At 34.6% G+C, this 23,907-nt stretch overlaps 1 protein-coding gene across 1 annotated transcript in view; it reads right to left on the bottom strand.

The window, feature by feature from the left end:
• The window catches only part of LOC140744231 (uncharacterized), a 52,321-nt gene that overhangs the window by 9,047 nt on the left and 19,367 nt on the right, over positions 1-23,907 (bottom strand). The window contains exon 2 of the mRNA XM_073075761.1: positions 3,676-3,740. The gene's annotated coding sequence lies outside the window, so the exon portion shown is untranslated. The remainder of the gene's footprint in view (positions 1-3,675; positions 3,741-23,907) is intronic.

Genomic DNA, 23,907 nt, shown 5'->3' with positions numbered 1-23,907 from the left:
CAAGTCGGCTAGTTATCATAGTTGCTTCTTAGAAAGTGTTCTGTTATAGATGCAATATTTAATATTATAAAAGTAGTAATCGAGCCAACATGACTTTAAAAGTAGGCGTAACCAACATTTATAAACATTCAGCAAAATAGGAAGCATGTATATGTTGGTTTTGCGATAGTATTTCCGCATTAGGTACTACTGAGTAGTTACTTTAAATTCCCGCGGAAAATTCTTCACTAGATAATTTTAGTTCTGCAAACTGGCAAGTTTTCGTTTGTTGTTCGCACTGTTCTGCAGTTTGCGAATCGTGAGGAACATATTCGCGAAGTGTTCATGCTAAAGAACGGTTTCGTAAAAAAATACAATTTTGAATGGAAGAGACACTAGACAGTAACATTCCAGTAAAGTTGTTATAAATTTAATCATTATCAATCCGTATTATTTAATTTGTATCTCCATTGGAAGAAAGTATATTTACAAATAATGATGCAGTTGTCCGATTGTTGTTTTAATTTTTGAATCCAAATTATCCCTTGTTCTTGAAAATTGTAATTTTTAACATATTATAATTTATATTAGGGGGTCGTGATTTCCAAATAAACCGTCGTAACATACGTAGTAATAACACATTAGGACTTTGTTTAGCTTATAGAGTAGGTACAGTTTTTAAAGCTATTTCCCTTAAGTAGTAAGGTTTTAGTTTAATCAAAAGAGACACAAAGTTTAATATGAAGCAATAAGCAAGAACTGGAAACATTTCTAAGCTGGAACACGGTAATAGGATGTTCGGATTCGTTAAAAATAATAATTTTCGTAGTCTTTTGCTTCTGTATTAAGCTCGATTTTTGATCTAAGTACAATTACTTTAAGTCGACGTGAATTTGTTTGCTCACTTTGTCACTTTCGTGAATAAGTGTGTCGGCGATTGCTGAGAGCGGTGGCCGACCCACTGAATGGTGGTCACGCGTCGCGACATTTCACTATCATTACTACGTCTCATTTAGTTTTGGGTGTCGCATTAGTAAGAATTTATTAAGACAACATTCTAGACAAGGAAAGTTTTTACTAATCACAGGTCAAGTGGATGTTTAATTTTCAATTTGTTTTACATTTATCTTCATGATTACTTTGGTGTTAAACGCTTAATTTTGTGGCGTCTATATATTTAATATAAGTATATATCTGCAATTTATAAGTGCTAACATCAAGGCTAATATTAGAATATCAAATTATACAAACGCTTTTTTTGTTTGTCTGTCTTTCTGTTTTTCTGCCTGTATCTGAATGGCCTTGTCGTGTTGCTAAGATCATTGTATCATATGTGACGTATATTTAAATAGAAATAGAAAATAGTCCTTTACTAAGGAGGAAATTTATCGTATTATTTTAATTATTTACTATAGATATTTAATACTCATAATAAACATGCTCTAGTTATGTCAAGCGTCGCAAGACATGGTGACAAGATACGTAATGTTTTGGAAGATCTAATTCCACATCCTGTTACTATTATTTTAAGAAGATATTTTTAAATCGTTGTCTATTTTTACTTGACAAATGGGTCGCATCAATCATGAAAAACAAAAGCAAATGGACTTAATCAGTGAAGTGCGTAGTACGTCTCGCCGCGTCCCCCGACACGGTTGCCTGCAACAGCGCCGACAAAGTGTGTTTATTTATAAAAAGAGCCCATTCATCTCCCTTTAAATTTCCACTCCCTCAATTTAAGACATCTCGTGCGACGGTTTATTATTACCGCCTAAATCAAGACTTCGTATCTTAAGTCCGGGTGATATTGTTTGCACATTCTGGTCGCTAGGTTTACTCTGCTGTCCTAGATTGTTCTACCTTAAACTTCAGAAACGTTGAAGGGCAGGTGGCAAATATGTTAGGAAACTAACCGTTTCATGATAAGCAACGCAAATTGATTTTGTAACCGAGTTTCAGAGGTGGGTAAGTATTTAGTGGAAAATTGTGTGTAAAGGCTTATTTTCGAGGGCCCGCTTCATTAGAGATTTAATTACAAAATGTGTTTGGAAATGTTTATTTTGGAGTAGGACTGCCGTGATTGCAATCAGGCGTTTAGAAAGTTAAGCTTGTTTTTGGTGAAACACTTGTTAAGTAGGGGTCAGATTTCGCTGGTGAATAATCGATTACAAATATATCACGCTCCAACTCATGGTCACTGCCGCTCCCTGCGCGATGAATATGCAGGCACCGTCAGGCCTTTAAAGGTTACCTGAATGCGCTCGTAGGACTTGTTTTAGCAATGAATGTGATAATCCCTTGGTTAAAGGTTTCTATAATCACCTTCATATTTTAACACTTTTGAAGGATACGATTATTGAGAATGATTCGCGTGGCCGTTGGCTACTTAAAATGATATCTCAACGATATTATGCTTCGTATTCTCGTTTCTGTAACCATTATCATCCTCCTCATCCTCGTCCTCATAAAGGACCAAGATCATAACAAATAAGTTAATATCATTACAGAATTTAATTTGAAATGTGGAGGAAGCTCCAGAACGGACCAAGGAGATTATAGATTTCACTTTGTTATTTATTGGTCTTCAAAGATTAGGACGCTTAAAGCTTATTCATGAATATGACCAAGAAGTCCTTAATCTAAAAAGCTATTTACAAACGCATTAAGCGTGACATTCGAGGACACCAATTTGTAAATTATGTCAATTGCTTTAATTATTTAAAAGCTTATACGTTAGTTCGGGAGCGAGGCTTATTTTATTTTATGAATATGTCCAGTTGGCATAACCCAGTTTTGTTTTTGTTTTTTATTTAAATGCTTCTCCTTTATCATATTTATACAGAATTATGTAACTGAATGTTATATTTTGCGGCTGTGGGAATTTCTGATGTTATTATTGACTGTTCTAATATTTACTGAATTTCCAATTTAGATAGTTTTGGTTTAGGTTTTTCATTTTATTTGAAACATAAACTTTATGTGCATTTCTATGATAATGACAGTAGTTTCTCGATGCCATGTTCCATGTTTATTTATAATGCACTATAATCAGTGGTTTCAACGTAAACATTTTTATAAGTACAACTGTAGGTATTCAACAAGGTCATGCAATAATTATATTGCAACTGACGATGATTTCTTTTATGATTTGGTATCGTGCCATTAAGCATACGAACAAATAAATTAGCAGGTTTATAGGATATAAAGAATACTTCAAGCACATAATTATTTATACGAGTGATTAAATCATGTAGATATAACTTTAAGTCGACAATCCTTCATAAGGAGTCAGACCCGCGCGGACCTCACATCAAATCTAAGCACTATTTCATACATGTCCCGTGCAACTTTCAGCGCTTCGGTAACTTTTCGGCGCTGTACCTTCAAAGATTAAAGTGTGGTCATATAACAGTACGACAGACTTCTTACGAAATTGGTTGCCCTCTTTACGCTGCCAATTCTTAACTTACACCCCTTACGATAAGGAAGCGCCGTGAGTGTTGTGTAAGCTTTGCATAATGGCTATGGGTCTAACAATCCGCCCATCTTGTTTAAGATTAGCCGCCTTCCTCACATAACAGGGATCCTAACTGTCAGGGACCTCAGGTGATAGGGGTCTTAGAAGATCAGGGGTTCGTAGGTAATCAAGGAAAACAGTTCCACCTGCCTTGGCAGCGGACGTCGACTGAGGCTTACCTTGAGGAGAGACGCGCGTCGTCGTGCGCCGCTCACATTATAACGGGCGCCTGTGCTCGTCCGCTCTGCAACGAAACAAGTGTTCCTTAGTACTACGTTTTATGCAATCTTCTATTAGCTAACTGCTATTGTTACTTTTATTAGTTACTAGGAGGAAATGGTCTTAAAATCGCTTATTTTATCGTTTTCTGGGACGTTTCTTAAAAATCATGTTCACTTCCTATAACGTTCAAGGAATACATCAGGAGGACAACTACATATACGAGAGTTCCTTATAAAAAGATCTTAAAGTTTTGGTAAAGTTTGGAAATTGGAATTGGTAAACTTTACATACGGTAAAGTTTACTAATGCACGCTTGGCCCATGTAGTGGACTATGGCCTAGTCCTCTTTTCCTATGTAAGGAGAAATATCCCGAGCAGTAGACAGTTCATGGGGTTGATGACGTTATGTTTATATATTTCAATGATTTAATAATTCATTTATTTATTAATTTTATATATTTCAATGATTTAATAATTTGATAATTTTATATTAATGATGACGATATAACATATTGTGTTTAGTGGAAAACTTATGATGTATCAAGCGTGCCTATCCTAAAGTAAGTTTTAAGGTAAATCACGTCAAATGTTGAAACTGGTTGAACGACTCGTTAAAGTTCCTGTCCCAGAGACATGGTTCATGTGTCGCTTTCTAGCAAGCATTGCGCTTGCGCACAAATAATGCCGGCTTGGCAGTTGAACTGAAACTGTCAACCTGCTGCCGACTTTAAGGCTAGTACTGTATTTTTTAGAAATAAAAGTTTATTAACAGAATGTACAAACAGACCTAGTAATTGTTTTGCGTATAAATAACGAATATTAAATTAATAATATTACTAATTAGAAAACGGTTAGTGATAATTATGTTTAAAGTTATTATTATCTCAATTGCAGAGGAAACTGCTGCATATATTTATTTACTGATTTTCCGAGGTAGTTGAAATTCATATGTGACGTATTATTTAACAAAAATATACAGTGCCAATGGTAGGTACCGGTCTACCGGTGCAATGTTGTCATTTCGGTGCGGTAGGTACCTTGGTCACACAAATTTTGTGAAAGTGGACCTGATTCGCAAGCTGACTAAAACTATTGATAGAATCGAACTAAGTTCTGAAAATTAATAATACGAGTATTAAAATGAAAATGTTCATCCGTTTTGAACATACCTTATCACAAGATATTTTATTGTTTAAAAGAAATAAAATATATTGTATGAAAAACCAAACATTTTCTTAAAGGTAAATTTTTATCTATCTTTCAATATCTACTTCACAGATTACAAGCCGACTGGAACAAAGAGGGGAAACTTAATCTTGATATTATTATGCTAAAAATGTATCAAAGTAATTAAAAAGAGTTCTCGCTAAACAAGTAATGTAACATTGCAACTATGTAGTAAGCGGGGACATGTTTACAAAATATATTAATTATTGCAAGCTACTGTAAACATTCACTAACGACATTCTTTTATATCTCACCTTTCAATAAACATACGCGTATAAAGTCTCTGACAAATAATCGGCCAAGTGCAACTCGAACTTGCACATAGAGGGTTCCGTACCACGAAAATTTTTTTTTTAAATTTTTGGATTTATGTTATTATAACAGCCTTTGAATTAAATGCATTGGGAAAATTTTAACTGTCTACCTATTACGGTTTGATAGATAAAGTGAAAAACGTTAAAAAAATCCTTGTTCTTGTATGGCGGTATTGTATGTAGGTATTTTTTCACCATTAACACCTTTCTACATTCTTGATTACTATATGTAAAAAATCAAGTGAAGACAGACAGTGAAGTCTTAGTTCTAGCGTTCCGTTTTTACTTTTTGGGTACGGAACCCTAGTAACTACGTTTTTGTTGAAGCGTGCGTAAACCCGCGGCTTATGTAGATCTCAACTGATCTACAAAGTTAAGCTACGTCAAGCGCGGAAATTGAATGGGTGACTGCTAGTGGTAAACTTCATGCGCGCTTCCGTGTTTTGGAGAGCAAGATAAACTTACGGATCCTATTTTCATCCTATATCAACCGTTATTCCTTGTCGGAGGCGGTATGGATGGTTTGAAAATATCTGACCCGGGTTGGCCTTAAACCCCTCCACAAAGGCAGCGTGGTAGAGTATGCTCTAGGTCTTCCAGAGTTTTGGGGAGAGTCGCGTATCCAGCAGTGGGACATGACATAGGTTGCAGTTGCTGGGTGTTTGTTGTGGACTGTGTTAGTTGATATGAATAGTATGGAGGCAGAAACTATTTTATTTTATTTTGAGACACGTATATAGGTACATGTAATTTAATGGTGGCGAAGGAAGCGAGCTCTCAGTGTTGCCACATAATAAACATTATTGTTGGGTTGCAACATCAATCAACTATGTTCTTAAAAAGCTCTAGATTTTTCAACTCCACATAATATTGCCTCTTACACGTAATAATAGCACAATAGTCTAAATTTCGTAAATAAAATAAAATGAAATGCGCCGAATATTTGTATTCAAAGAAAACTGTGATAATATTAAACATCTCACAACAAATAAGCGAAGCTTTTTACGTTAAAAGCTTATTTTATGGGTATGACTCGGCGAAAGATTGTATATTAAGACGTGAATCACATAGGAAGTGTGTCAGTGATAGGTAATTAAAAACATCGTTAAAGGTAGATAACGAAATTGGAATAATTCTTTGTAAGTGTACACTAGCTTTTTATAGCGACTTCGCTTGTTATATCGAGGTAAATACTCTTTAGAAAATGGTACTTAGTCTACACGTGTACTTCAGGTATTTTTGATACGTAAATCTATTTTGTTATTTATGTTTACGATTTATTTTTGTCTGGTAATTAAGAAAGTGAAAATATGTATATGGAGTTCAAAAATGTACATAATACATAACTGTTTACACATATAAGCTTTTCGTATGGGACAGAAACTAACAGCGCGCAGACTAGGTAAACTTTACTCAGGTTAAATGTTGGTTTTCTATACTAATAATATTATAAAGGGGAAAACTTTATTTGTTTGTTTGGTTGTAATGAATAGGCTCAAAAACTACTGGACCGATTTTAAAAATTCTTTCGCCATTCGAAAGCTACATTATCTACGAGTAACATAGGCTATATTTTATATAAAATATATTTGGTCAATAAATTTTGAGGCGGTTCAAATTTGCCGGGTCAGTTAGTTTTTAATAAATCCGATAAGTAGACTAACAAACTGATCCCTATCAGATTTGAATTGATTAAATGATATTCACATGGAAAAAATATAATCGAGGACAAACACTTCATTTTAAATTATTTGTATTGATTTACTAAAGCAGCGTATCATGGCGAGATGCTTGGTTTGGATTCAAATCACGTATGGACACTTGACACTCTTACATGTTCACGGGTAACAATAATATTCAAATAGATTTTCATGTTTAGCACAATATAATAAATAACTTTTGATAAATAATTATTCTAGCAAGGGCCTGTCATCTTCTGAAATAGACTTCAAATGCGTCCTATCAAAATTGACCTATCACATCCACATTCCATACATACGTTGTTTTAAAAGGTAAAATCCCAGTAGGTATGCCTATTCCAGTCTTTGATCTCATCTTGTTTGATATAGCTCTTAAGTGGCTTTTGTGCAATCAAATCTAATGTAAAAGTAGAATAGAATGAAAGAGCCGTCGAGCGATATTACAATGCACAAAGAATACCAGCACAAAGAGATTAGCCGTCAGTTAGTGGACAAAGGCAATGTCAATATTGGTTTGTATGGACGTAAACAACTCGGCTCCCGAGAAACCGACCACACCATGATGCTTCTCTTTACACTGTCTTGCCTATTCACGGCTTTCCCTACGCACCTTTTGTAACATCTACGTTTTGTAAGCTCTACGCGCCGTGCCCACGCAAGTTCCTCTCCCTAAGTTATTAGACTTTATGGATGTTCCCAATCTTTTTTGTTTATCGCAAATATGTTTGTTTAAGCTCAAGATGTCTCCGGCTTTATTCTGCAATTTGTAGCAAAAAATATTAGTAAACGTTTTTAGTATGTCGTCAACTACTACTGCCCCACTCTTAAGCACGGTTCTTCAGTGATTGCGGATTGGTAGACTTGACACGTCTTAGAGGACCTCTTTTTAGAACTCTTTTGATAAGTAATTTTTAATTTGTAAGTAACTTTGAAAAATCTCAGGTACGTAATAAGATTTAAACCTCTGACCTCCAATTGGGAAGTTTCTAACAAAATCAATCTAACCTAATCAAGTTTCTAACCACTGTACTATCACTGCTATAGCACTAGGCTGTCAACACTATAATTATAAGTAACATTTATGCTTTATCATTGTAGTCTTCATGCTGATGAGTGATGTTCATAAGGACAAAATCAAAATCCCAACTTAGTTCAGAAATGTTGAAGCACGTATCGACTCCAGGACCTCAATGCTATTGGAAGTCAGTTAATACTGACTACGGGCAGTAATTGCCATTTATCATGAGTAGGTTAATGAAGTTATATTTCTAATTGCTTAACTGTTTTAGTGCCGGTCAAAGTTCAAGTTATAAAGATTAAGACTGGATTGCACTACATAAACATCTCCCCTCTTGAGAAATCGATCGATTTGTGTTTAACTATTTTGTCCACTTTACGATTAAGTTCCCACGTAAGTTTATAAATTAAATAAGTCATAACTATTTTGTGGATTTGTGTCTACAAGTTTGTTTTTGTGTATAAAACCGCTTTCTCGTCATACTGAGTTATAATTTTAAAATCTCTAAAAAACTTGAATTGAATATGTTAGACCTACTCCGTCTACTGCATTACTTTGTTTGTCAGATTGGTTTAATTATGCTGAAAATTGTAATATTTCGATTATCGAATCTATGGATTTATATCTCGTAATTTGTGAGTAATATAAAATGATTATCTGAATCCATATTATGTATACAATGAAGTGAAACAATGTAGAAAAATGGTTGCCGATAGATTTACTGTTTTACTAGCATAACAATTACTGACTTTGATCCTTGCCGGCGCCTCCTCTGAGCCTCTGCATTTTGAATTGTTTGTTGTAGGGAAAAATATTGAGGAGTTCCAATTTAGTATTCAAAGGTAACGTAATAGTGATTGGTTCTCCTATAACATACGAAGAAAACATAAAATATATTTTTTTAATTACGACATATTTGCACACTAAATGAAGATAGGAACTCCCGAGGCCAGCGTAACAACATTTATCAACCATTCCAAGCAAACAATGCCCTTAAATCTAAACTATATTTAGGCAACAAATATTGAGTTCAATGCAATAAGTGTGTTGAGTACACGATTGAAATAAAAGTCATGCGATTATTCAAGTACTACTTATGTTTTGGGCTTTGCTTATTTTGACTTACTATGACTTCCTGATATCATATCATTGTAATGCATATCTACTTAAAAAATATAAGGACTGAATCGTGTACGGTCAAAGAAATTGATAGGCATTCTTGAAAATTTCCAGTTTTTTCTTTTTTTTTTATAATATAGACGAGCATGCAGTCCACCTGATGGTAAGTGGCTACTGCCGCCCATGGACATCTGTAATTAACCCCAGATAGGAATAGATATTCCTACCTGAGGTCGGCCACAGATGCGCCTACCCCTGAGGACTAAGCTGGAACGCCTCGAAAAAGTATGTCTCCCTTACCACACCCTTCAAAACGGAACACAGCAGCGCCTAACACTGCTATTATTAGGCATAACTAGGTGTGGCGGTGGTGCCGCCGGAGTCGAACCACAAAGGGTTCTACCACTTTCAAAAACCTATGTTTCGAATTTAATACATTAATTACAGTTACATTAATTACAGGGTACAGTCTTAATCTTCCTTCGAATCTATTTGCACAGGAATCTTGCAACTTATTTTCGGGACAAGAGCTACTCATCATTTTATGTTGTCTTCTTCTGAATGATGGTCTCATTAAGATAGTTAAGATCATCATCATCAAAAATAATTATAATTAAGATAGTTCTTTTCTACCTCATAAAGATAGAATAGAAGAATTAAACTACTAAACACGTTTTAATTCCTCAATAACGTCCAACTCAGCTTGAAAATGTATTTTTGAAATGACAGTCACTTGATTTTATTTATTAGTAAAGACATTGCAATAACAGTATTATAGTCGGTCGCGAGGCGTGAAAGCAAAACATACACCGTTTGTTTCTAAACATTGTGTGCAAATCTTCCCCGATAAAACCAAATAGGTACTTACGCACAATACAATGCAAGAAGCCATTGTTTATTTATGTTTATTGCTTAAATTGTTTATCGTTTATCTTTTCCCACATACGTACATCTTTTTCTGCGCATGTAGGGCACACATGTCACACATAATAAAATTGTTGTATCTGCTTGTGATTTTCAGGTAATATTAATATGCTATTCAGCGTTACAAAAAATAAAAGTATATTTTTTATATACTTTTTGTTAACTGTAACAATTTCGAAATACTATCTACATAGTCTATGGTTTATTCCTACTATTTTACTTACTTTGTAATCATAACTTCTACAATGTACATGTACAGCACTCAAAAAGTGGGGACTACCCATTCTGGAGTACGGACCCTAAGCAGTTAGTCCTAAATTTCCAACGCCTTAAATAAAGGTTTTGAGCATAGCCATTAGAAATAATGATCACTTGAATGGTGGAAAGAAAACGTCTTGATAATAACCAATTAAATATTTCTTCTTCATAATTTAATCACATACTAAAGGTTCCCGATGTCGTCCACTATGGCCTAAACATGCCTAGTTTAAGAATAGACACTTACCACCATAATCGCTATAATAAACGAGTACATGGTTTAAATACGACGAACAATCACAGACTCCACATATTATATTAGTCTCAATTCTCAGGTTATTTCACTTGATAAAGCAAGGTAGACCTGTTATCGTCCACAAAAGCTCATGTGTCATACTAATAATATTGATAATAATATCATACCGCACTGCTATATGCGCAATTCAACTCAATACCTAAGCATTATATATTTTCATTCAAAGAGAATTTGATTCTTTTAGAGCTGCAATTTTATACAAATACATGAACATATATTTGAATAACACAAGTATAATTTTTGTATCCTATTTTGTATAAAACGAATGAACGCAACCAATCTTCACAACTTTTAGGTAACAAAGATGGTAAAATTCGTACTGTTACAATGTTAGCACCGCATATACACATATTTATTTTATTTTATTTACATAGAAGTTACTACTGAATCCTTGTCACAAAGATGTTGTAACACACATCAATAAACGCGTAAATTAAAAAAAAAATATTTATTATGCCGCTTTAAAATCTTTTAGTCACAATCGTAGTACTTAGTTGTATGTAAACAAATGTCATAGTTCATGTAGTTGTATTTATTAAACATTTTGCGTCGTTATCGTGTTACGAGATGCGTACAGACTGCAGACCCACGGTCACTTTACGCAATCACGAGGAACCGATAGGGTGGTACACGACTACACGATGTTTAAACGTAATAGCAAGAAAACAGTTAATTAATTGATAATATTTATGGGAGCAAAAGGTCTTTGATAAGATTCACCTCACATTAAATTAATTGAACCAGTGCGAGCACTATGTTTGCTCGTGGAGTTTTTCTATAAATTTATCTTGATACCTTCTTTCGATTGAAATCTTATTTTTATTACCCGATTTGAACGCAATTCCTTTTACCCAACAATTAGTAAATTTTGTTTTTAACTGTCTGTCTAATCATAAAAACATGGCAACTAATATTGAGACGAATTGTATGCGAATTTACAAAAATGTGAAGACGAATTTACAAGTATTTACATCGAAAATATTAATAGGATAAAAATCAAAAACCGTGAGCGCAGATGCACTCGCGCGCAGTCGTGTTGAACCTCATTATCAATAAATTTGTCAACAGCGACGTTCTCATTGATCCCACCTCACGTCCATTAATATCCTTGTGGAACTAAATATAATTAACATTAAGTTAAGCCCCGTCGCACTAACATCCGTCCGTTATTCAATTTTAACTATATTTTGCCACCAAAGTACGTAATTTATCAATTTATCAGACAATAATTATCAATTTGAGAATAAAAGTCAAACTTAGGCAAAAATTGGTTAAGATTGATTAAAACTAATTGGCGTAAGATATGTTCATCTTACACTACACTACACTATACTTACTTCCACTACACTATCGGAATCTTGTACAAAAGAAAGAATGCTCTATAACTGTAATACTTAATTATGTGTCCGAAGATGTAATAAATACTTTTACCCTTGTCTAAAGAGACAGGTGGGCTCTGAAAAATTGTCTAAAAACTTACACGAAGAGCGCTTACACATAATATGTGTACAACATTTAGCTTAGTGTAATACATTTGTATTACGTAATATTATGTGGTACTATATTTATTTATTTATTGTATCACCTCTAAAAAGAAATGTCCAAAAGGGTAGACATAATGCCTGATGGCATTCTCTACCAGTCAACCCTGGGTAGATGTAGAGAATTTGCAGCAGGTGTTACAAAGCAACAAAAGAAAAACACGATATATTTTAACTATATATTTTAAAGACACAAATATCTCGTAGTACACCGAGCAGGCACTACATGTGCCTACAAATGTAACATACACATATATTTTTGTATGTTTACGGTCATAGATGCGATACCATGACTATAATATATTTAAATGTGCTAAAGTCCGTATTGACCATTAGTACAAGTGCAGTTGAACCACGTAATTAGTTTACGAGTCTTATCAAACTGGGTAATGCACTACAACTACGGATATCATTATATCTGTACTGTTCAATAACGCTGTGATTTGTGTACGTTACAGAAATATACCTATTGAAGTATAAAATGCTGTCCCACTGCTAGGCACGGGTCTCCTCTCATAATGAGAAGGATTAAGCATAATCCACCGCGCTGGCCAAGTGCGTATTGGTAGACTTCACATACCTTTGAGATTTTTTTATAAATCCCTCAGGTATGCAGGTTTCCTCACGATGTTTTCCTTCACCGTTTAAGCGAGTTATAATTAATTTGTAATACGCACATAATTTTGAAAAGTGCCTGGGCCTTGAACCTCGGACCCCTCGATCGATAGGCCGAGTTTTTTAACCACTGCACTTTTAATATGCAATGTCTATATGCAGCCTTGCTACACGCGTACGTACGTTACAAGATCTAGAATTAGTGTTTGAGCAAGGCATCTGCGATCAGCTTCTGGTAGAACCTCTGTTAACGGCACTTACCATCAGGGAAGAGCAAGATCGCGTGTTGCTTCAATATTATAAAAAAATATAAAATAAATTATACGATTACATAAGGTAACTGCGCTTTATGAATAGTCAGAGTTTATATAAAGCTGGGTAAACAATAAAGATAGTCAAGTTACCGACAGTACAGTTTTATTTTTTCTACTTTCAGCAAGAATGACGATCGTCGCTTTGATTATATTGTATACATAGTTCCGTTTTATTGCATTTAAACTCCATTTAAATGAGAGGCTTCGCTTGAAAAGCTTGTATTTCTGATACAATTTTTATAAAGTTGAACTGTGGGGAGCTGCGTAGAGTTTGAATCACGTTAAGTGTTTAGTTTGGATCATGTACAATTGTACTTTTGCTTTCCTTTATGATGGTGTAAAGGTTGTACTTATGGTTGTTAAAGATTTCCTTTATGGTGGGGTAAGGTGTAAAGGGTCAACTGGACCCGTGGCGGTCCTCCACGGTTCGGTTTGCACGGATGTTCTTGCCACGAACATGCAAGATGTAGAATGAATTTCCTCCTGAGGTTCCATACTTTAAAAAAGGTGCAAAAAGAGCTTTCCTTCAAAGCCGGCGATGCGTTGGCGACTCCTTGGCAAATGTTCATAGGCGACGTTGACTACTTTCCATCAGGTACCACGTCTTCTTTATCGTTAGGCTCAAATATATAAAAAAGGGTGTACTTTAGAGTTTGTACTCCTAAGAGTTGGCGCGGAAACTTAGTCTTCACTAGTAGTACGCAATCTATCTGTGATCGACCCACAGCCCTGTATTGATCGACCTCATGTTGGTCTTCTGTCTTATTAGGGTTCAGAACAAATTTCCTCAAGCGGCAATGATCACCAACTGATGCACTACTGCAATTGCTTCTACGATATATAACAATCGACTAGAAAAACAAGGGCTAACGCTTTGAAACGTATTTACAAATAAGTTTACCTTAATAATACTAAAAACTAAACAGGAATAAACTAAATTAATGATTGTAAATATCGCAATAGATACAATCAAGTGCAAGTAATGTTAACAGTTTGTTTGCATATTAAGCGCACGCTAACCTTGGATAACTCGTGTGCAATTTGAATAGTGCGTTGGTAAGGCTCGCGATTTAGGCAGTGTTTACAATAAATAACGCCTACACAGCAAAAATGTTTTATGTGTACCCACAGCTCGATCAGACTTAAGAAAAAAGCTGTGTAGGCATTATACTATATCCAAAGAGACACTCATCCATGGACGCTTATTGATCTTCAATAAGAATCGTGTAAACCAATCTTGTTTAAATTAAATTTTGATTATGTTTTTGGATGCTGCTAAGTTAAGAGACAAATTTGAAAATCGAAAAAATGACAATAATAAAAGCAGATTTTTTCAAATAATTTGTTAAAGATTGTAAACACTTTGTTTAAAAACCAAAAGTGTTGTGTTAGTATTTTAGAACACAACTTTTCGAAATTAGATGTGCAACGCATAATTTAATAATAGCTTATAAAATGAAATCAAATTAAAATAAGCAAGCACATTGTAGCAGTGTTTATAATGCTCTCTCAAAGATCAAATGATACTGTCAGAGATTTTCGTTTTTTAATCGCGGCTAGACAGCTAGACAGCCATTGTTTATTTCGTGTTCACACTGAACCAGTCGGTTACTATTCATGAAAGTTGCCCGGTTGCCAGGAATGTCGGTGGCGCCAGTCGGCTGCAACCTGCCCACACTGGCCTCTTATATTAGCATTACATAGAAAAGATCCTCATTCAGTATTGATAGGAATCCACGTTCTCTTTATTTACGTGTGAACTCAAATGGAACTGTTTTTTGAAAGTCGCTTAAGTTGTTTGAAGTGTGTTGCGAATGTTTGTTCCAATTACATTCTAATGGTTATTGCAGGTATTCTTCTAGTGGCATAGGAATGGACATTATGATATCATAATGACATAATATGCACTAGGTAAATGTCGAGTGAACTTTGTTAATAGAGGTAGTAGTAGAATCTAGTAAACATACGTACAGCTAACTGACATAAAATGTTTAATCCAAGGACATTCTTATGTAACTTTTTCAGAGTGAAATTCATAATCCGAATTCTCAAGCGTGCAGAAAACCATTCCTCACAATGTTTTCCTTTCCAACTTAAGCAAGTTAATAATTAATTGTTAATAGGCACAAAACTTTGAAAAATCAGAGGTGCCTGGGAGTTGAATATCGGACTCGAATGAGAAAGGTCGGGGTTCCTAACTACTAGGCTATCACTACATGCGCATTGAACTGATGACTGATGTCACGTACGGAGGTGTAACTAGAAAAAAATAGAGATATTTTATCTGTGTCAGTTTTACTGAACCAGACAGTTAGTATTCATGAAAGTTGTCTCGGAATGCCACCGGCGCCAATGGCTGCAGGAACTACGGCCTACGGACTAGGTTTTTATCGTTTAATCACTTTCAGCCTGCTTACAGTAATTACGCTATCTGCTCAATTAAGCTGGCACCGTTTCTTGCCCACTGTAACGAAAGTTTAGATTATAACGCTAAAGGAGGAGTTTCTCGTTTTGCTTCTAAAGCAATTTAAGATATCATAGTAAATTAACATGGCTGTGAGTTTAAGAGATTGTAATAATGCCTATGCATATTTTATCGTCTTACTATAAAAGTTGGGAGTTTTGTAGTTTCTAATTATGACATCTTTCAAATAAACTTTGAGACGAAATTAATGTACACGACTTAACTAAGTAAAACACGTGTGATGACCCTACGATGTTTCTAACCAAACAAATTGCAGTTACAAATTTGAAATCTTTATTTTCATTTACTTTTGTTTTATTTTTCAAAAACTTCGCGACTTCCTTATATATTCAGGCGACCCGTTGGAAGTCGCGATTAACACTTTGAAAAGTACCGCTGTAGGGAACTGTATGTGACAGACGCAATTCCACAGTTACATTGTTACAATTTTGATAAATAAAACCAAAATAAAATGCGACCCATAGACAATTTCCGTAAGAATTATTTGAGAGTACCGTGCTAAGATTTAGATTAGTAATGACTTCACGCCTCTCTTAAATATTTTTCCATAGATAATATCTACGTAGCGGAACGATAATACATGAATAATTAATTTCGTTTTGCATTGGAAATTGTTAAATGAGCTCAAATATGATTTTTGTGATAAGAAAATATAGAAAATTCTCATTACATTTTAAAATTAGAAAGTCTAGAATTAATGGTAGAATATTTCAAACTGAATAATCACCACGATACCCATTATATACCTAATCTTATTTATATTATAATATTATTATATTAACGTATTTGTAATGTATATTTTTTACCTTTTTCAAGTGCATCTAGAGAAATAAATCACGATAAAAATGTGTTTTTAACTTTCAATATTTTCTATAGGTATACCTAATTTTATAAATTCTACTGATTTAGGTCAGTAAGTCTATTTTTTAGAAAGACATATGACATTACAATCAGGTACCTCAATCAAAATATGAGTATTATACATATATGTCGTAATACACATGTTTTGTGACTTTTTGGCATTCATTTGGTATTATATAAATTGAATTGAAATTACAATATTGTGAAAGTTTAACACTTAAGCGTGTGGAAATCTATAAAAAGGACAGGTTAGTATTAGATTCGGTTCAATTTACACGGCAATGTTTGAAATACCTACAGTATTAACGGAGTCAAAATGTCGCGTGCCAACACGTTCTTACGCAATGATTGACAGGTCTCAGATTCGCCTCACGCCAGTATCCGGTTTCACAGGCCGAGATCAACTGGAGTACTGAGCGTTCATTGCGACTAATTAAAAGATTAACAGCTACACGCGCGAGTGGAAAGTTAGTTTTCTATTGAAAAAAATTGTAGTAGATTTGTGAAGGCTATTTTAAGTAACGAAATTTTAAATATGTTAAGCATTATTATGAATATTAAAAAAAGTAATATGACAAGATAAAGAATAGTCTCCGAATCCCCTAACACCGCGTTTCCCAACCTGTGGTCCGCGGACCCCTGGGGTTCCGCGAGTATATGTATGGAGTCCGCGGTGTCATCTCTGGACTTTCTCTCTGCTTTTTTCAACCACATACTTATGTGAAAAGGCATTCTCTATAAAAAAACAAATACAGAAACAGATTACAAGTAGAATCTGATTTGCGATTACAGCTTAGTAGCAACATCAACCCGAATATATCATCAACCTGATTTAGTTAAGCAAAAAAGCAACACCAACCTTCACATTATTTTTTTTTCATATTTTTAATAATAAAGAGTTATAATATACAAGTTATAATAACCTTATGTATTTGTTTTTTTGTATCTGTTATAACTAAAATAAATACTTAATCCGTTTTTTTGCTGTTTATTTTATTAAGGGGGTCCGTGAAAACTGTGCTAGATTTCCTAAGGTCCGTGGACTGAAAAAGGGAAACGCTGCCCTAACATTTCGAGTGATAGTAATCGGGTGATTTAAGTTATGATTTCTAATGATCTTGAGCTGAGATCTAAATAGCGAGCAATGTACCAAGCGACTTCTAACCAGCTAGTAAATTAAAAAAATGTCGCCAGGTAAGATGATCCCAGCAACAAGATTGACAGGTCTCAGAGTTGCACACTTGTATCGGGTAACGCAAGTTGAGATCTCTGTACTGAGATCTCAATTCCGAGCTCTGTTCATTGCGGCTTGTAATTTAATTGATGCGATACATTTATCTTATCGATAGACGGCCTTCGTTTGTCGGAAGAATACTGTGAATCAATATTGTCCAAGTATATGAATAAATAGAGTAATAAAATTATCGCTATCTATTCAATTACGATTTTGTTTATATTTTAATTAGGTTATTGATCTCATATAAACGTCATAACGCGTCATAAGTAACACCATAAACAAATAAATGTACTTAGTCGTATTTTCTTAAAAGTCATAAAATTAAATTAATTTGAAATATTAAAAATGTGATAATGAAGTAGGATTTATATCTTTCAGGACTAAATATTTAATGCATTGCCTAATACACACACACTTCTGCTATTGTAATCAAAAATAGGTGTGAGCTAGGAACAGTTCTACTTAATCTACAATTTACGTCATAATTATTTTTTTAACTTGCTCAATTACTTCAATTTGCGTCATTATTCAATATTTTAAACTTAGATCGTTATAAAAGCTCGAGAAAGTACAACATTTTTTCACTCATCCCACTCTCGACGCCAAGTTAGAATTATAATGAGCTCCGTGGCTGACTCTAATTATTATTGCTGTCACCAAAAGTAATTGTCTGTAACCCAACGAGAGTAAAGGAGACTGCACACTGTCGCACGTATTGACTGGGACTGTGCCGGTATGAATAATATCCGTGCGATGCGGCTTGCGGCTTGCGGCCTGCGGCTATGCGGACTTGTGGTAACACACATTTATTTTAAGACTACGTTACACATACATCGTTAGAAACTAATTCCATAGCTTAATTTACAGAAAAGTCTTATTAATTATTTATCTATAAAATTTTATGGATATTGACTTGAAATTTAGACTAACTTTACAATAATTTACACAAAATAATATGTTTTATGTGTTTTGCAGATAATCTTAAAAAAATCTGAGCCAATTTTAAGCGTACTTTAACACAAGATAGAGATTTTAACTTACCAAAAGTGATTCAAGTGTGTACCTACTATTAAAGGTGTCGCGTGCGTAGGTTTATCCGATATGTGTGCATATGTAAATTTATTTAGAAAAGCCGCATTGGCCGCACGAGCCGCTACCGCAAGCCGTGCTCAAGGTCTACCAAACGCGGAAGCTGCGACGTGACATCCTGCCCGCGGGCGGAATTGTTAATAGAGTCATTTATCATCGCACACGAAAGTGAAAACAGCTACTGGGCACCGCGCTGCTACTCGTCACTCTATCTCTTTTTCATTTCCGTGCATATATTTCTTAACCGACGGCACACTAAACAGAAACATCTGTCGAGCCCTCGAACCACACGCGTAGAACATTTTTGAAAACAAAATTAAAGGTTTACCGTCTGCCGGTCTGCAGGAAGTCGAATCATTATGGTAATGCGACGTCGCGAATCATTGATCTCCTTCGCATTGAATATAATGATACGGTATGTCGTGAGATGTCGCAATATGAAAGAGTAAAAGTGAAGCGTGTTCGGATGTGCTGTAATCGGTATGTTATGAATCGTTACTAATTTGTAATACTGGCACGTGACTATACTTTTTAATTTCTACGCGCTCCGCTCTTACAATGCAACGGCCTTACGTACCGGAACTAAGTATTGCGGCGACGATGTTTGCTTCATACAAATAAAATTTAATCTTGACATCCTTTGCTAGGTGTCCATTGATATTTTCGAGAGATAGTATTCAAATATCTTTATACATATTTGTTTTGGTTTGCATTACTTGTGGTCGAAAGTTATACCGATTGCATGCTATTATATTTCTAAAAAAGGTTCAATATAATAATCTTGTTTTTCCTTTAATACATAGTTTGATGTAAGAAAAAAAATTAAGTGGTGCCATCAATTCTATCAAAGATTTTTTTAGATGCTATTAATCTCATACGAGTTAGTTGCAGGTGACACATCGTGACGGCATTTCAAAGAGTATGCAATGGCTATTAGTGGAATTAGTTACAGGAACGGATAACCACGTGTCAGTGACTAGTCATTAGGAGAAATTGTTTCTCAGAAAGCCATAAAACGACATTTACTGAAATAGTAACTCTTTGTCTTTATAAATAAATGACAAATAAAAATTTATTACTGGATGAAATATGTGGAACTCTAGTCGTATTTGGGGTTGATTACAGATGTTCATAGGGGTTTCTTACCATCATTTGGACTGCAAGCTCGCTTGCTATTTGTATACTATAAAAAGAAATTATTGAACGGTTCTTCCTAATTATAAAATAAGGGAATGGCATTGTCAATATCAAAAATTCTACTACAGTACTCTTACCATGAGTTTTCACGTTTTGAGAAATATGACTGTTTTGGTATGTGTTTACGTATTGGCCCATACAATTTCCTAGTTCTGACACAATCCGCTAGGGGCGCTGAAATTGTATGGGCAAATACGTAAACAAATACCAAAACAGTAATATTTGTCAAAACGTAAAAACTCATGGTAATGGTACAGGACGCGTGCAGTACTTACAGGTAGCCCATATTTGCTAAAAATTGGCAACCGCAAAATACTTGTAAGACTCACATTCTAATTTAGCATTAAAAGAAGGTAATATATGTACGCATTTATCTTATTATTTATGACTAAAAATTAGAACGAACATGTTCATGACCGCGGTCGTAAAGTGCTATAATTTGTTTGATAGTGATTCACCGATAGAATTAATTAAAATGTTTTATTTGTGCTCTTTACCATAAATCAGGTTTTGGTTTCGTGCGAAAAGTGATATGCTTAAAAGTTGTAGATACTATGAAATAATTGACAGAAAGTTATTTAGGGTTCCGTACCCAAAGGGTAAAAACGGAACCCTAATACTAGGACTCCACTGTCTGTCCGTAATTGATAGACACTTGATTTTTTTACAGATAATACATGACGGTGGCCGCTATTATTAAAAAAATACTAAAAATAAAATAAAGTTGAATATAACAGGGGATCGGAATTTTTCGGCATTTTTCGAACTAATTGTTGAAGCATAGTAAGAAGACGGCATTTTTATAATCCATTTATAACTGCTATTATAACAAATACATGATGCAAATGAATACAATTAATACAGGGTTAATTGTATTACAATTACAATTAACACAGGGTTAATTGTATTAATTTGTCTCCAATAAATCTGTATCCGATTTGGTCACCTTATTACTTAAGGCCATAAAACGATTACTTCTTAAGTATCGGTTCAGAGCGTTAGCTGTCAAACCTTTTCACTTCAAAGGGTAAACTGATGATAAAGGTGTGAGGCGTCACGTCTGGAGATACACTAATGGGTGCAGTAATGAATTCTAAATTAGAAAACGTCACGGTTTTTCCTTTTGTAATTGTAATGTTTTTGTTAACCATTATGGCTTTACTCATATTTTTAGAGTTAAAAGATGAAGGAATAAAAGAAATTGTAACGTCAACTAGGTTTTTAACGTACCTTTTTCTATTTTTTTTAAGAAAGAATTCGTTTTAGCGCATTATTTAAGAGATTCAATGGAATTATAAGTATTCCCGGAATTTGGTGGACGCGCAGCTGTGCGTCTAGATTTTTTAATAATAAAAAAAACACTTTACCTTAAAGTTTACTAGGACATACATCTCATCAAAACTTAAAGCTCATCAACAAATTTTGTTACTAGAATTTTCATAAAAATATCATTAGTTTAAATTGCTTTGGCATTTTTCCATAACTACATACCCTATTCATCATAATTATAAATGATTACGTTATTACGCACATTAAAATGTGTTTAGTGTTGTTTTAATATTTTAATTTTATTACCCCCTACACCTACAGTTCTTTATAATTTTATTATTTGACTCTAAATCTAGAGGCACGGTAGTGCCTCCGCCAAGTCGAGCCATTTTAATTTTTCACATGATTCGTTTCACTGACACGCTGATTTTATTTCATTATCGATTAAACCAAACAGTTATAACTTGTAATACTAAGAAAACATAATATTTCGTATGTATATAACTGCAATGTTCTTGGCAAAGTCAATATTATTTTTCCGTGCATTGTACACCTCAAGATTTATTATAAGGAGTTATAGAGGACATTGTGCTATCTAGGTATTCTCTGTATTTGGTAATATAAAAGGGAAAGCAATCGAAGGTATCTGGGCATTGTGTGCCTGTACTTTTACTACGAGAAACACGCGCGCTATGTCATTGTTGGTCACTTCGGACAATGGTAGCGTTTGTTTAGACTTGTGCGAGTACGATGGACAAAGACAGAATTAATTTAATACGGAGCTCATGCGATTATGAGAAGATTGTACTCGAGCTCCGAGGTATCTAATAGGAAATATTAATCATGAATTCATTGAAGATTGAAGATTAGGTGGTAGAACCCTTAGTGGTTCGACTCCGGCGGCACCACCGCCACACCTATTTCTACCTAATAACAGCAGTGTTAGGCGTTGCTGTGTTCCGGTTTGAAGGGTGTGGTAAGGGAGATAGACTTTTCCGAGGCGTTCCAGCTTAGTCCTCAGGGGTAGCGGCGCATCTGTGGCCGACCTCAGGTAGGAATATCTAATCCTATCTGGGGTTGATTACAGATGTCCATGGGCGGCAGTAGCCACTTACCATCAGGTGGATTGCATGCTCGTCTGCTACTCTCATATTATAAAAAAAAAAAAAAAAAAAAAAAAAGATAGACAGTCTAGTAATATTATGGGTATATATGTACAAATAATGAATAGATCAAGTCAAATAATTCACTTTTATCTATGTTAGATAATTCAATATGCTGTTTATAATTGCAATAACTAAGTGTATCTTTTAATGTTAAGCTAGATTAGCAAACCATAAACAAACCAGTACGCAAGTAGGCAAGCACAGGACTTTCAAGGCAACGCATCATGTGCTTCTCATACATATCGACAATTGACAAATCCGAGTGCGGAAAGCAAGTGTGTAGGACAGCATACTTATCGATACATGGACGTGACTGTAGGGTTCCTTGTCGGTGTGAGTTAACGAGGAAGTGCAGTCACTTGGTTTTTGGATGTCAGTGACATGAGAATGTACTGTCCGAAAGCCTTTATACTTAAGTACAGTCAACTTCAAAGTAGGTGCACAGGTAAGGATTCGAATCTGAACATCTCTAGCATAATTAGATGAACATCGTAAAGCGTCGTAAGCGACGAACACTAACACTAACACGTCAAACGTAGCTGAACATCATATGTGCAAAATGGCTAACGTCACTAATATGTCACTGTTCAGCTACTTTTGACACTGTGTTCATCTAATTTTAAAACTTTACGACATTTGTATAATTATGGTGCTAGTTGTGTTTAGCTATTTATGAACGCTTGGGTGTATAGGTATTTTTGAAACCTTAATCTGATCATCTACTTGTGGAGCTGACTGTACCTTAATAACGAAATATTAGTTGTGTATAAAAATAATTGGTGTACAAATTGTAAGACCTATAAACAAATATTACTCACTGTTTATGGTCATTACATAAAATGGTACAATAGCAAAGTTTATGTGCGTTTAATAATTAATATTGAAGCGTGACTGATAAGTTTGCATGACTTTTCGTGACTTGTTTCGACGTCTATTTCTGAGTTATATTATAACAGTAATGCCCAAGGTATGATACGATAGACATATTTAAATTATATTTCAACCTATTTCTGTGAGATAGCACTGTAGGCCTGTAGACGGTTGTCCCTGTAGTCCCGGGACTAGAATAGGGCTACGGTATCCTTTCCTATCGTAAGAGGAGACTAAAAGGGGGCTTCTGGGGTTGCGGGCGGTAAGAGTGGCTTGACCCATCTTGCAAATTTTGGGCAAATTAATTACCTTATTTAAACAATGATCATGCCTAACTTCTTAATTATTGTAAATGCCTGTTTTGATATCTTTTTATAAACAATTGAAAATATAATATAAGAATAAATGTTTTTGTTTTCATAATATACGTAGGCACATAGGTATATAATTACAATTATGTTCTGTCGTTCATCACCTTGATTTAAATTAAAATTAATCATTCCCATCGTGTTTTTTGTCCGAAATAGGTCACTCTGTTATTGAAATCAAGTTTTTGTTTCAGGGAAATGAAATCCTGATTTAATATGCTCGAATGTAGGTTGCCATGAAAATACTGAACAAGCAATTTTATTGTATTTTGATTGATATAAATTTTTGTTGATGAATTTC

The sequence above is a fragment of the Epargyreus clarus genome, unplaced genomic scaffold, assembly GCF_041222505.1.
Source record: "Epargyreus clarus isolate Ecla_fem2 unplaced genomic scaffold, WU_Ecla_fem_2.2 ptg000008l, whole genome shotgun sequence".
NCBI classification, from domain to species: Eukaryota; Metazoa; Arthropoda; class Insecta; order Lepidoptera; family Hesperiidae; genus Epargyreus; species Epargyreus clarus.
Note: the sequence above shows the minus strand (reverse complement) of the source record. Positions and strands in the feature narration are given on the sequence as shown.